Source organism: Electrophorus electricus, chromosome 5 (assembly GCF_041902795.1).
Source record: "Electrophorus electricus isolate QZ-2024a chromosome 5, ASM4190279v1, whole genome shotgun sequence".
NCBI classification, from domain to species: domain Eukaryota; kingdom Metazoa; phylum Chordata; class Actinopteri; order Gymnotiformes; family Gymnotidae; genus Electrophorus; species Electrophorus electricus.
The window spans coordinates 25,085,583-25,098,768 of record NC_137501.1 but is presented as its reverse complement, the minus strand read 5'-3'; the positions used below and the strand labels follow the sequence as shown (position 1 = coordinate 25,098,768).

Below are 13,186 nucleotides of genomic sequence, written 5' to 3'. Positions count from 1 at the left end.
CTATATTGCAGTTACATTGTTTTATATTGGAATTGTGATACGTCTGGCAAGGAGTTAAAAGCACAGTAGTGAATCTTTAAATGGAACCAGGTAAAAGACTGGCCTGACTTACAATACCTGTATAACACAAGTGCAGTGGTTCTTCAAAATACCCACAGGACATTTATCTAAAATCATGCCGATTGGTCGCAATACTCACAAAGCACAATAAAGTATTAAATCAACAAACCGTTGATTATTTAGTAGGAGTGCTCATTTGCACACCACAACCTTTTGCGTTGTCAGTACCAATAATGAACAAATCCGGCACTTGCCTTAAAACACTCAAGTGAATCAATGGCTGCACGCAATGTGCAGCGGCAACTGTTAGAGGATGGATGGTCTGATGAGCATGGCACTCAGCCTGCATTGCCAAGAAATGCAAACAATTACTGGGTGCTATGATTGTTCAAAATGTTGACCTAGCTTCTTGAAACATTCTCAGACCCGAATAAATATCCTCACTTAGCAGTCTGACAGCTCCCCGTTTCATTTGGCTAAGGTAAGAGGTGAAAAATGCTCAGCTCATTCAACTTTCTGTGGACAGAGTTTTGCACAAGCCAAAAGGTGTTTAAGCTCTTCCAAACTGCACGTCCTACTTGCATTTAATTGCAAAGTGGAGAAAGCAAACCTCAACACCAAACAAGAACACCTAAACACACCACAAAATGACCAAATAAAGACTCAAATACAAGTCTCTGACATGAGTCAGTGTCTCAAGTGTAGACTACCCATGGGGCTCTCTTGTCTGAGCAATGGTGGAGTAGTATTTAGATTTCTGGGACAGCATGGCTTCTCAAGGAGTTGTGATTCAGCATTCATTTACATGCACCCCCCTAAAAAGATATACACATCACAAAAAATAAGATATCTGAATAAACTCTTGAGAAAACCTTTAGGTAATAAGAGGAACTAGGGTGGATGCTGATAAACTAGCTTCAAACTTCAGGCAATACAATAAATCACCTGGATATACAAATTGCAAAATGTGTTAAATATTTTTTTTTTTTTTTTTAAAGGAAAAGGAATTTTCCTTTAAATAAAAGCAGTGAATTACTTCGATAAGTCAAATAAAAATGAAATGTTTTAGAAATTACAGAATCAAATCTTATTATTAAAGGGATATCCTTATAGGGATATGGAGAACTTTGATATTTCAAACCCATAACCAAATAGCTGTTCTACATTTATAATCATGCATATCACAACCTTGCTAAAAACTTTAAGTGTCAAGAAGTTTAATGCTTCTCACTGAGGTTAATCTTATTCCAAAAAGTGCCCATGATTTAGGCTTTCAAAAACCCCATTAGTTCCCATTTTCAAGAACAGAGGCAAACCAAACCAGTGGCAGAACTTTGCAATGCAAGTTGTACATACCAACTATTTGTAAACACTTCCAAATATCAGCCAGGTTATTTAGACATACAGTCATTCACTCATACAGATTTTTAGAGGAATTTGAAGGCTTAAATGACTGCCCCAATGGAGCTTATTTAAAGCCAAAAAGAAGCCACAGAGAAGCATTACTTTCTCAGTTCTAAAGTTACTGGCAAAGTGCTATGCACATGCATATATTACGACCCACTGGAGGCTCCACATTTTCACTGAAGTAGCTACTTGAACTAAAAATAACAATGTAGCATGGACTGGGTACTAGCTGGGCCAGCCAATGGAGGATGGGTTCCCTCTTGAGTCTTGGTCCTCTTCAAGGTTTCTTCCTCAATCCTTCCAAGGGAGTTTTCTTTGTCATCGTCATCTTCAGCTTGCTCATCTTGACCCAAACATTTGTAAAGCTGCTTTGTGACAATGTAAAAAGCACTATAAATACATTTGACTTGAGTTATGAAAACATTTTTATTAATGTATGGGCTACAAAATAATGATCCCATCCTTTAATATCTATTCTTAATAAATTGAATCAGAATATCCATCTTCCTATCATTATGACTTAAATATTCAACTCAATACATAAGCATGTCCAGCATTTCCACATTTATATCTGTAGGCACTGATAAGATTATTCCTTTTCTAAATATAAAAACAGAGTTTAAATACATCCTCAAAAATGTACAGTTTTAAATGGTTAAAATGCAGTTGTTAAAATGCAGTTTTAGAAGCGTTAGCATTTAAATAAAAGTCCGCCTATCATTTGATTAAAATCGGTCAAGAGAAATATTCCACCAGTTGTGAAGGAGGATCCTGGAATTAATCAGCAAATTAACAATTTGTGTGGGGAAAATGCTAGTAGCACCATCTTGTGGACGGCAAAATGGCAAAAAACACAAAAACAAAAATATTCCCCCAATTTTCCTTCCTCCATGCAGGAGTTTAAAATTCCTGCTTGTTTATAGACTTCAACAAGAATGTGAGGTGTAATGAAGTAAACTGGATGCTAATGGAATGGCATGCAGGAAAGTCAGTTAATGACATAAAAAGTGCTAATATTATTCCAGGGTACGAAGACACCAAAACCAATCTCAGCAAGTAAGACATGTGACATGTTCAAGGGCAAACTAGTTGAGTCTGTCTGATTGTGCGTTATGTCCTTAGAACATTCATAACACTCTGGACACTACTAGGGGACAAAACTACTCCACCTGCATGTGATCAATCTGGGAATAGGAGACAAAACAAACAATTAAGTAAAAATGGGTAAGGGTTAGCGAAGTGTGTCTATATACACTTGTACCACAGCTCTGAGCAATTACTCTGGTGGTTCACTTGGCATCACATGACTGATAATGGTCACTCTGACAAACGCAAATCAAGGAAGGACTGGATTCCAGATGAACTAGGGAAGACTGAAAGCCATTCATTGGTCAGAGAAGCCCAATATTAGCTCTCAAGAGAGAAAGCCAAACACATCCAGCCATTCATTAAAAAGCAGGCCCAAGATGCTGCACAAGAGATTGTTGGAAAAGATGTCTGACAGAAGAGAAAATGATGAGAAGCGTAAAGGGACTTGGAGGCAGAGAAGAGACCTTAAGAATCAAGAGAGAAAAAGTGAAAGTCTGTGAGAAAGACTTTCAATTCATCCAATATTATCACTTTAGACACGAGACAAGGAAGGCAACCTGTTGAGTTGAGTTCTGAGGCAGAAAGCACAAGTCAGCCCCTCCTTAACATCATTCTAGTGCTTGAAATAGGAGCAGCCATTTAACAGTGCCGTTCCAACACCCCTCCTCTGAGATCATAATAATGTTGATTATGCTTTTATTGCAATTGGCTGGCCATACCCTTTCGTTTCCATAGCAACAGACAATTAAGCGTCAGCTTGGGGAGTAACCAATTGCATTTTTACTTTATTGGCATGACTGTCATCTTGCCAAAGCACAATAAAATAAAAAGCAGATATTCTCCATGGAACTGAAAGCAGTTATAGAGTTAATGGCAGCAATCATCATAAAGCCGCAAAAAGACTATGAAAGTAAATAAAAGCAAAATAAAAACTAAAATGTTTGTCTGCTTACAACAATTAATTATTGTATTATTTGTTTCTATATACACTGACAGGGTTTGTTTCAAAATAAGCAACCTCTCATATGGTGATTGTACACAGTGCAAATTAGTGAAGATAACCATCAGTGTTGTCAGTTGCCCCTGATTTGCACACCGCATATGCCCAAGAGCAGACGGAAAATAGCAATTCTTATTACACCATTTTTATGGACAATACCTGTGAATCTGCTAGACTGTAGTCTTATTAGGGCATTGAATGCAGACAACAAAACACAATAGTAGCGACGATAAAAATATGTAAATGACTGCATGAATGGAAAAATCGGTTAACTGTAAACCTGTTACTGTATCACTACACTGAGCAAAGCCCTGCAGACCACACACCCCTCCCCGACAGGGGTGGGACAGAGTGGGCTTCATCTGCTAGAGCGGTGACACTGTTGCATCAGCTTTTTTTGGCTGTTATTGACCAGAGGCACATAGGAACAAACTGCACCATAAATCCAAGCTTTCGCACTGTAAAACAAACCAACTCTGCCTTTATTTTTAATGAAAAATCCATTACATGAATTAATTGGTTACTGTTTGTTGAGCAGCAGTAACGGAGTGGTGTGGTCAGTGGATGCATACTGTTAACAGACATAACTAACACAAGGGATGGTCCACCAGGTGTTTCATTATTGTCTGATGCATCACCCCTGCTCATTTACTTTTATATGCTGAGGCCTTTGTTAGGGATGAGCCCCTACCATGCCATATTATCCTACGTTATTTGAAATAACTACTTTATGGTGCTCTCCGTCAAGGACAAAGAAGATTATTTTCCATTAGTCCCTTTTTGGCGTCAGTGGAGCAGGGCCTGCAGGCTAAATTAATCATCATATATAGGTGAGTCATACAGAAAGAGAAAACATCATAGCACTGCAACATAGCCACAAGCCATGGCAATCTAAATATAAGACAATGCTTTCACTTCCATCCGAAATGGCAAATCAGTGCTAATAAACAAGACAAGCCAGTTTGCCATTTAGCATTAAGTGAAAGTGATCATGCTAACTGCTTGTTTCAATCGCTGTTAGCCATGCCAGTATCACTTAGTGAAGTTTCCTTATAATGGCTTAATTTCTGTCTAACTAGCAATAAGGCAGGATTACATTCTACTCAAGACATTTCAGTGTGCCTCCAGCATGTGATGGAGGCAAACTAAACAGATGTGAGATCCGGCTTTCCAAACATTAAAGCTGTTTGAGAGCTCTAAATGTGACATGTATTTGCATAAGTTTAAAACGCTCTCCCCCCTGAACTAACGATTTAGTCACATGGCTTCCTCGCCTAGCTGAACTCAGCTGACACAGCCTAATGAGGATGGTCCAAGAAGCGAAGGCCTGATTCATCCTCGTTTAACACACAAGGGAACAGACTGAAATCTGGACACCATTGCACGCCACCCCTCTGTTCTCAGTGGTGCTCGAGAGATCGGCCGCTCGTCCTCCACCTAGTCTCGCCTTCGCTCATTCCCACAGATTTCTCGTGCTTATGCAATACGGCTGAGCTGCTGCCAGAGCTTCCCACAACCCACCGCGCCCAAACGGTTCACTGCGCTCTCTCTCTCAGTGCATACACTGAACCCTTCACTGTCTCGGTCTTGCTCTTTCACTCTACACACACACACACACACACACACACACACACACACACACACACACACACACACACACACACACACACACACACACACACACACACACACACACACACACACACACACACACACACTCACACACACACACACACACACTCACACTCACACACACACACACACACACACTCACACACACTCTCCCCCCTACTCTCCTTCACCCAGCAGAACGAGTGAACACTGAGGAATAGAAAGAAAGAGGGTCCTGAAAGAGGGAGCTGGAGAGGTGAACTGGGCCACTGCAGGAGAGTAAGGAGCAACCTTTGGATCCCTGTGGGGAATTTGGGGCCATAGCAAAACAGCTGCAAGGTGATGGAATGAGGACAGATAGAAGACAAACAGCCCACACAAATGGACTGCAGAAACCATTACAGGCATCATTCACTCCAAATCGAATTGGCACGTCAAAGTGGAACCAAGAAAAGTTGCGTGATCTCAAACTGCCAATGATACCTCAACGTTTGGCCAAAACGTTTTGGCCATTTCACTGCGAGTTACACTGCGTATGACTATGTATGTGACAAATAAATCAAACTTGAAATAATCTGCTCTGCTTCAACCTTGGCCAACTGGACCCGTCTTTTATCCCAAAACCCCTCACCGAAGACAGACCTCACAGGCCACCACTCCTGCCGGTCTCCTTGCTTGAGTGGGTGGTGTGTTCGGCGCCAGTCGCCACCACTTCCTGTCAGGCATTTTATTTCCTAAAGCAGCTCTGAGCGAGGGGCTGATCCACCAGCCCACCGCCAAGAGCAGCTTGAGGATTTTACTAAGCAGTCGAAGTGTTAAAAGTGACCATTTCAGCCATTGGCTTTGCTCCCAGACAAGGTAGGCCCAACAGCTGGGTGAGTTTACTGCTGAGCTAAAGGATCAGAGGGGAAGAAAGACACAGCAAGGAACATTTCAGGACTTTTTGGGTTCACAGCAAAACTGGGGAACGTGACTACCATTGTGATTGAGCACAGGTTAACTGGGCATTCAACCTTTTCCCCTGAATTGTTATCTTAAAATGTGAATTTCTGAGGAAAATCTGATCAATAAGTTACTGACCTCACTCTTAAGTTAAAATGTAGGTGAAGAGGCGATAGCCTCCGCCCCTCACCCTCCCAAAAAATGCCCTTTCCATCATCTAACTTTGTTCAATATGAACTGTGCTGGAGCTCAGAAGACCATTCTAAACATGTTCCAGCCTGCCGTTGCTCAGTTTGGACAACACCCAAAAACACCAGATTTCAAAGGTCCATTTTAGCTTGATGTGAAAAAAGATACAAGTAGAAGGAAAGTCTCCTAGATCTGACGAAAGAACGCTCATGAACAAGAAAACTGGATGGGTTACTGATCAATTTTGAGTTATGAATTTATAACTGCCACCTTTTGTCAGGGTATACTGGGAGTTGAGATTTTGACTTTACTTTCTCAGCCTGAAGTAGGCAGAGGTGGTAGCAGAGAGCAAAGATGCTAACAAAATGCTAACTCACCCATTTTAGCTTCAAATCACATCAGAAATGTTATCATTTTTGGGGTCAAACATCTTTGTATACCCTCTTTGGTGGCAAGAGTACATAGCAATCCATACAGACAACAAAAGCTTACAGAACACAGTAAGCTTTTAGGTAAGTCAAAAGACTATGAGGACACAAAATTTAATGCTGTCTTTCATTTAGCTCTGGGAATGCAGTATTACCCAGGCAGAGGCTGAGCACAAAACAGTCACTGGTGACGTCAACCTGACTAGATTTTGACACTTACCCAGCAGGTCACAAGCTGTAATGGCTCCTTAACGCTGTGCTTAATAAGTACATTTCTCTCCAACAGTTTCACTTCCCAGTATACTCTGAAGCAGGCCACTGAATCCTGTAAGCTTGAAAGTACAGGGTGCTCTGATGCATATAGTTTTATTAACAAACTGAAAGAGCACCTTATAAACCTCTCCATGAAGTAGAAAAGATAAAACAATTTGTACCAAAATGGTATACAACACCTTTTCAAATGGATGTTTTTTTTTGTGTTAAAAGTACTGCTCTATAGATAATATATTCAAATATCTAATTTAAAAGCAGTTTGCAATGCAGAGGCCACAAACATTTTTTTCTAATAAGATATCCGATACAACAGATGACTGGACAAATTGCAAGGCAGCTGTGTGGGCAGAAAGAACTGGTGATCACAATAGTGTAAAGCAGATTCTGCTAGCTTAATTTACAGGGGTTTGGGTGATACGTGTGTAAGAACATACTACCTGGGCCTTTTGCTGTGACCCCCAGTCCTACTTTTCCCAGAATGCAATTGGGGGGGGGGGGGGGGGGGGTACTGTATTTATGAGCCTAGAAAATGCTAGAACAAAGCTAATACCCCTCAGAACACCAAATGAACAGCTCAAAATACACTAAAGGTGAGAGAGCGCACAACACACCCATCCCCACCCGCCTACATCCAACCAAGTCCACCCACGACAGTTTGATTATACTGCTTCATATAGGCCCCAGGGGCAACTTAAGTTAAAAAGGACCCTTGGGCACCACTCACACCCACACAAACAGAGGGATTCTGGAAGGCATACACTCTCCCACTGAAGAGAGTTTGCCATATAGTGATCTCTTGGGATGCGTTAAAAACAGCTCTGCAGACAGAAAGGGAAGAGTGGATGGGGAAAGCAAGTTTCCACCTTGTCTCTGCAGCCTTCTGCCTGAGCCTGGGCTTCCCGTTCACCACATATATTACTGGAAATCACATGCGGTACAGCATAAATGTTCAATTATGCAATGAACTGAGATAATTAAACTACTCTTTTTAGAGGTTAGGCAACAAGTAACACCCTAAAAATGACCTCACAGGTAATTTACAATAGGAATAACTTTTCTATCCAGTTGTGCAGCCAATCACCACATAATGACACTATATAATCCTTGTCTCAATGATAACCATGTGCCTTACTCCTCCAAAAGTTCATCCAATTTTCCTAGCATTGTGCATCCATCCAACACTGACTCTCCAACAACTCCTACTTGTGCCCTCATCAGCATGGGAATCTTCAAAATACCTGGATTTTTCATCAGTCAAGACTATTCTCAAAAGATTAATCAGTTTTGCAATAGCTGTCAAGACGTTCCTGTTACAGAGGGATGATCTTTGACAACACCATGCATGTCAGATCTGTGATGTCATCACTGAGGTCATGAAGAAGAGCAGAAACAAGGCAGAACATTATTAGCATGCCTTTATTATCTCAAAAGAACGGAGGCAAGTAAACAAGAAAGGAGTATCACATCTCCAGAGTGAGTGAGAGAGGGTGGTAGGCAGAGTAAAGGTGAAGCTGGCCAGTCCTTTTGCGTGTGGGAGACATCATTAAAGGCTCTTCTGCGGAGCTAGAAACTTGTTGGATAATCCAGTTGTGTTTGGGTGAGTAAACAACATGCAGAAAAGTAGAAACAGAGGGAAAAAAAAGACAAAGAAAGAAAATAAAGAGAATTGGAGGCAGAGAGAAAAGTGTGAGAGGTGGAGAGAGTTATAGAGGGGAGGGGCGAGAGAGAGAGAGAGAGAGAAAATTAAGCAAAATTATGCTGAATTACTTCAGCTCAACCATGTGCTCTATATTTAGCTAGTCTAAGCCATAGGGCAGCAGTCCTACTTTCTGTCGCACTGCTCCACTTGCTATCTCCTGGCAGAGTTCCAAACCACCATCCCCCCATGTCTGCTAGAACTCATCCCTGCTTACCATTTCCTGGACACAGTGAATTTCCTACAGTGCAAGGTGACCCAATCTTCCAGTATGTTGTTTTTCTTTTCTATCCAAATGCAGGCATTTGCTTGTTTTCAGGGCACCGTGTCTTCAGTAAGTGAAATCGATGTTCCATCATGTCAAATCAGGTGGCTGACTTGGCCATTCAAAAACATTTCACATTTTGGTCCCAAAGGCGACCACAGCTACTTTAGCAGTACATTTCAAGTCATAGTCCATCTCCAAGGTGAGGTGCCATCCATTCCCACTTATGGCATTTTGGTCAAACCTAAGCAGTTCAGATGATGTAGTGCACTTTCCAATTCACCCTGCACCTGTTTGCAGCCACATCCTCAGTGAAGACAAGTGAGCCTCATTAATCTTAACTTTGTAAAACTGTTTCTTTATGCTTGAAAGTATTCATTGATTGTCCAGTACTTACATGCAGTGGTTCGCCACATTGTTTGCTACTGCTAAGCTCACTAATGTGTCATTTGAGTGACACCCAATATTATGGGTATGTCTTTGATTTTTCTAATGACATTAAATGCATTGATCAAGCTAGTTTTAATACATTTTTTGTTCCTCACGTTAAGGGGCAACAGCAACATTTCAGATACGAATGCAGATGCATGTGCAGAATCAAGCCGGAACTTCTGTTAAAACTTCTGTTGTGCAAGAGCTAATGATGTAACAACACACAACTGGCCAATAAACAACTGATGGACAACTGTCCAGTTAGTTCTGGTCTCCTAAAAATGGAGGACTGTACAAAAAGAAGTGTAGCTCCAACATGACGTACCCAATATTGCATATACATACTCAATAACAAATTGCCAGTCTGCACTTTAATTGCAACATTATATTTTGAAAAACTAAATAAAAATTATAACTTTATTGAATGCCTAAGTTTCACATAGCAAGTGATGGCACTGTGCTCTTTATCAAACTGGACAGAGTAAGTCACTGGCTGGATGACGGGAGACATGACAGTGCAGAAACACAAAGCCCAAAAAACAAACAAACAAACAAACAAAAAAAAAAAAACACTTTCCTCTCTTTCCTACTTAATGAAAAAGCTCCCAGGTATTTTTGTCCATCCCAGGTATCCCAAAAAGGTGCAAAATGCCCATCTGTTAGCAGTAGAAACTCAAGCATTCATGATGACCATTTCCATACCCAAGCCATTGGACTGAATTGGTAGTGACTTTCCAAGGCTGGGCTCATTCCTGAAGATAGGCATCATCTGTCTCTTTCAAACCTTACAGAATGAGTTTTTGTCTTGGATGGTCAGCTATCTCAGTCCATAGAGAAACAAGAGAGCTCTGTGTCTAATGGACATAACCTTTATGGGATGTCATCCAGACGAAATAGCTGTGCTAACTGATGTGGCGAGAGCTGCACAAATGACAAATCCCGGCAAGAAAGGAATGACAAGTCAAACCAGTTGCAGCAGTATTCAGTGGATATGCACGCATGCACAAATGTTTTATCTCCAATAAAACATGCCATTTATTGCTAGACAGGTGGAGAAACGTTCATATTTAACCTGCCCTTACAAACACTTTATCCTTGGTTTGTAGTACATGTGCACAAGGTCCTAAGAGATGACCAGTGGTTACTGAAAGACTAGCTGTAGCTCCACCCATACCCTTCGCCTCAAAACAGGTGGAATGGACGATCCAACTACTGCTCAGCGTCGCATGATTCTTTTAACTGTAAAATACAATGTGAAATGCCATAATGGCACGCAATGTGTGAGCACTCCGCTCAATAACGGTATCCTCGCGCGGTCCAAGTACACTGCGGCATTGCACCGGTTTGATTTGGGCCGTTTCCCACTTCAGGAGTGGGCTGTTCTTGTAATGCAGCTACCGAACTGCATAGGCTACCCATTACTGCTAAGTTACAATGTATTCTTAAATTATGCGTCACCAACCACAGACATGTGCGACAAGCCACCCAAGTGATCAAGCTGTAATTGAAATATTGAAGCAAATATCGTATTGAGTTATTTCCATCAGGAGATATATCTATCTCTATCTATCTATATCTATATCTATCTATATCTATATCTATATCTCCATATATATATATATATATATATATATATATATATATATATATATATATATATCTCCATATATTCTGTGCATGCATACACACACACACACACACACACACACACACACACACACACGAGACGGGAATCTTCACGCCGCTGTTGCTACCGGATTTGGTTACACAATCGGCTATCAGTGGCTTAAGCTGTCCGTTGGTAGGCTGTGACCGATGAAACGATTGTGAGGCATTACGCCTACCCTGACTACATAGACTCACTAGTCAATTAACATGTCACCAGGACATTTTAAAGTTTTCTGCTGAGATTTCTACTTTTAGCGACAGGGTAAAGCACACCACCATTACATTGTACCTGCAATAAAATCCCATCGCTAAGCGCCACAAGAAAATGCCTGGGAACCGCACTGGCACCCAATCAACACTGCAGAAGAGGCAAACAATCTCGGCCAGCCGATAAACAGACACGAAGCAGCGCCCTGCCAACCAATAGCTTCTAGTTAATCGCCGAAGTTCCTCCGGTTATAGTTTGCCTAGGTGTAAACTGGATAAATGATCTAATCAGCCTCGTCTTGCAGCAACACCGGTTTGAGAAGTGCAAAGGCCGCCAGCCAGAGCATCCGCAGTGCTCAATGCTACGGCACCTCAGAAACACACGCAGAGCCTCGGCGGTCCAAATGATCGACTTACCCTGCGAGAATTACGCACAAACCTCACTGTACGGAACGCAACCGGGACGACGAGCGCAGGAGCTCGCGCTGCAACAGCACCTACAGTCTCTCTGGAAGCCACGCGCAACCGCAGCCTCATTTCCGAGAGGGGCGGGGAATTCGCGCGTGAGGATTCACGCCAGCGCTTAGCAGCTCCGGTCGGAGGCGTGACGATCATAAAACAATAAACCAGCGTTTTATAAATTGCTGTAAATTGGCCGATGAGCAATTATCAGGTGATGGATTTAAACATAACTAACTTACTGGAAATTATGTTGTGTCCGATGTAATCGCATGATAAATATTGAAAAGCATTTCAAGTGAGTTAACGTTTATCGAATTAAAAATAATAACATCACCTCAGGCTATTCGGGTTGTTATAATGAAGCGTAGAGCCTTTAATGAAGTCTAGAGACGTGACACTCAGGGAAGTGGCAGCTAATCCACCAGATGGTAAAACCACTAGTTATGACATTGTATAACGTGCAGCATATACAGCAGTAGCAACAATTAAAATAAATAAGTAGAATTAAAAAAATGATAATTTTTAGTAATTTTAATTTGGCCTTTAATTGATGATTAATTTTAGGAGTGATTGGGAAACTAGAAGGTGGGGAAAGGAAAAAAAAAACAACTCAAGACAATTTGGGTTGGATTTCTGGGTATCTTGTTTCACGCCGAGCCCCACTTTCCTTAAGATCCGATAGCGAATAGGAAGAGGAAACATGGAGAGGAAACATGGAGAGGAAACTGGGAGGTCGTGGCAGATGGACTTTTCATCACTGAAGACGTAATAAAGTATCGGCAATATGCACCAAGTTGCTTGATTATACTGTACACTTACTGTATAGCTCTACCTGTGCCGCTCCATTCTGGCTTGCCCTCCGTACACTGGTGCCACGGTTCTGTAACCTTTTTTGTTTTTAAAGGGGGACGATGTTGTCTAGATATGTTGTGCCCATACTGTACATATAAATGCATATACATCAGTTTATACTGTATTCGCAAATGTTACCATTAACAGTATTTACAAGTGCATTTATAGTAGTTTATGTTACATCAGCCAACACTTTGCTCTTTGGTCAAAATCCTCTCATGAGAGAGCCCAACACACATAGTGTACAGGACTCTGCTACAGTCAGTCAGCTGACTTCAGAGTACAGCTGAGAAGCCTGGAGTGGTGGATTACATTTTAAGATTGATTGTAAAATGAATTGCAACATGTTATGTGCGAGTATACAGTAGGTTTTCCTTAATAAAGTTATTACTCTGTGTAACAAATCTATATTTTGTTATATATGTTGTTTTTGAATATATGTACTTAAAGGCAGAGTTTCATGCAAGGACCTCATGCATTACACCATTAAACAGCTGTATTCTGCTTACAATAGCAAAGCATACTGTATGTAAACAATGAACTTTGTAAGATTCTATTGCTTGTGGGGACAGTTAAGTCAAAAACAGATGATTCACTGATTTTTA

The 13,186-nt window shown here is 41.2% G+C and overlaps 1 protein-coding gene across 1 annotated transcript in view; it reads right to left on the bottom strand.

The window, feature by feature from the left end:
- Positions 1–11,827, bottom strand: part of LOC113588836 (spectrin beta chain, non-erythrocytic 1) — a 60,166-nt gene extending 48,339 nt beyond the window's left edge. The window contains exon 1 of the mRNA XM_027028196.3: positions 11,685–11,827. The gene's annotated coding sequence lies outside the window, so the exon portion shown is untranslated. The remainder of the gene's footprint in view (positions 1–11,684) is intronic.
- Between the last annotated feature and the right edge of the window lie 1,359 nt (positions 11,828–13,186).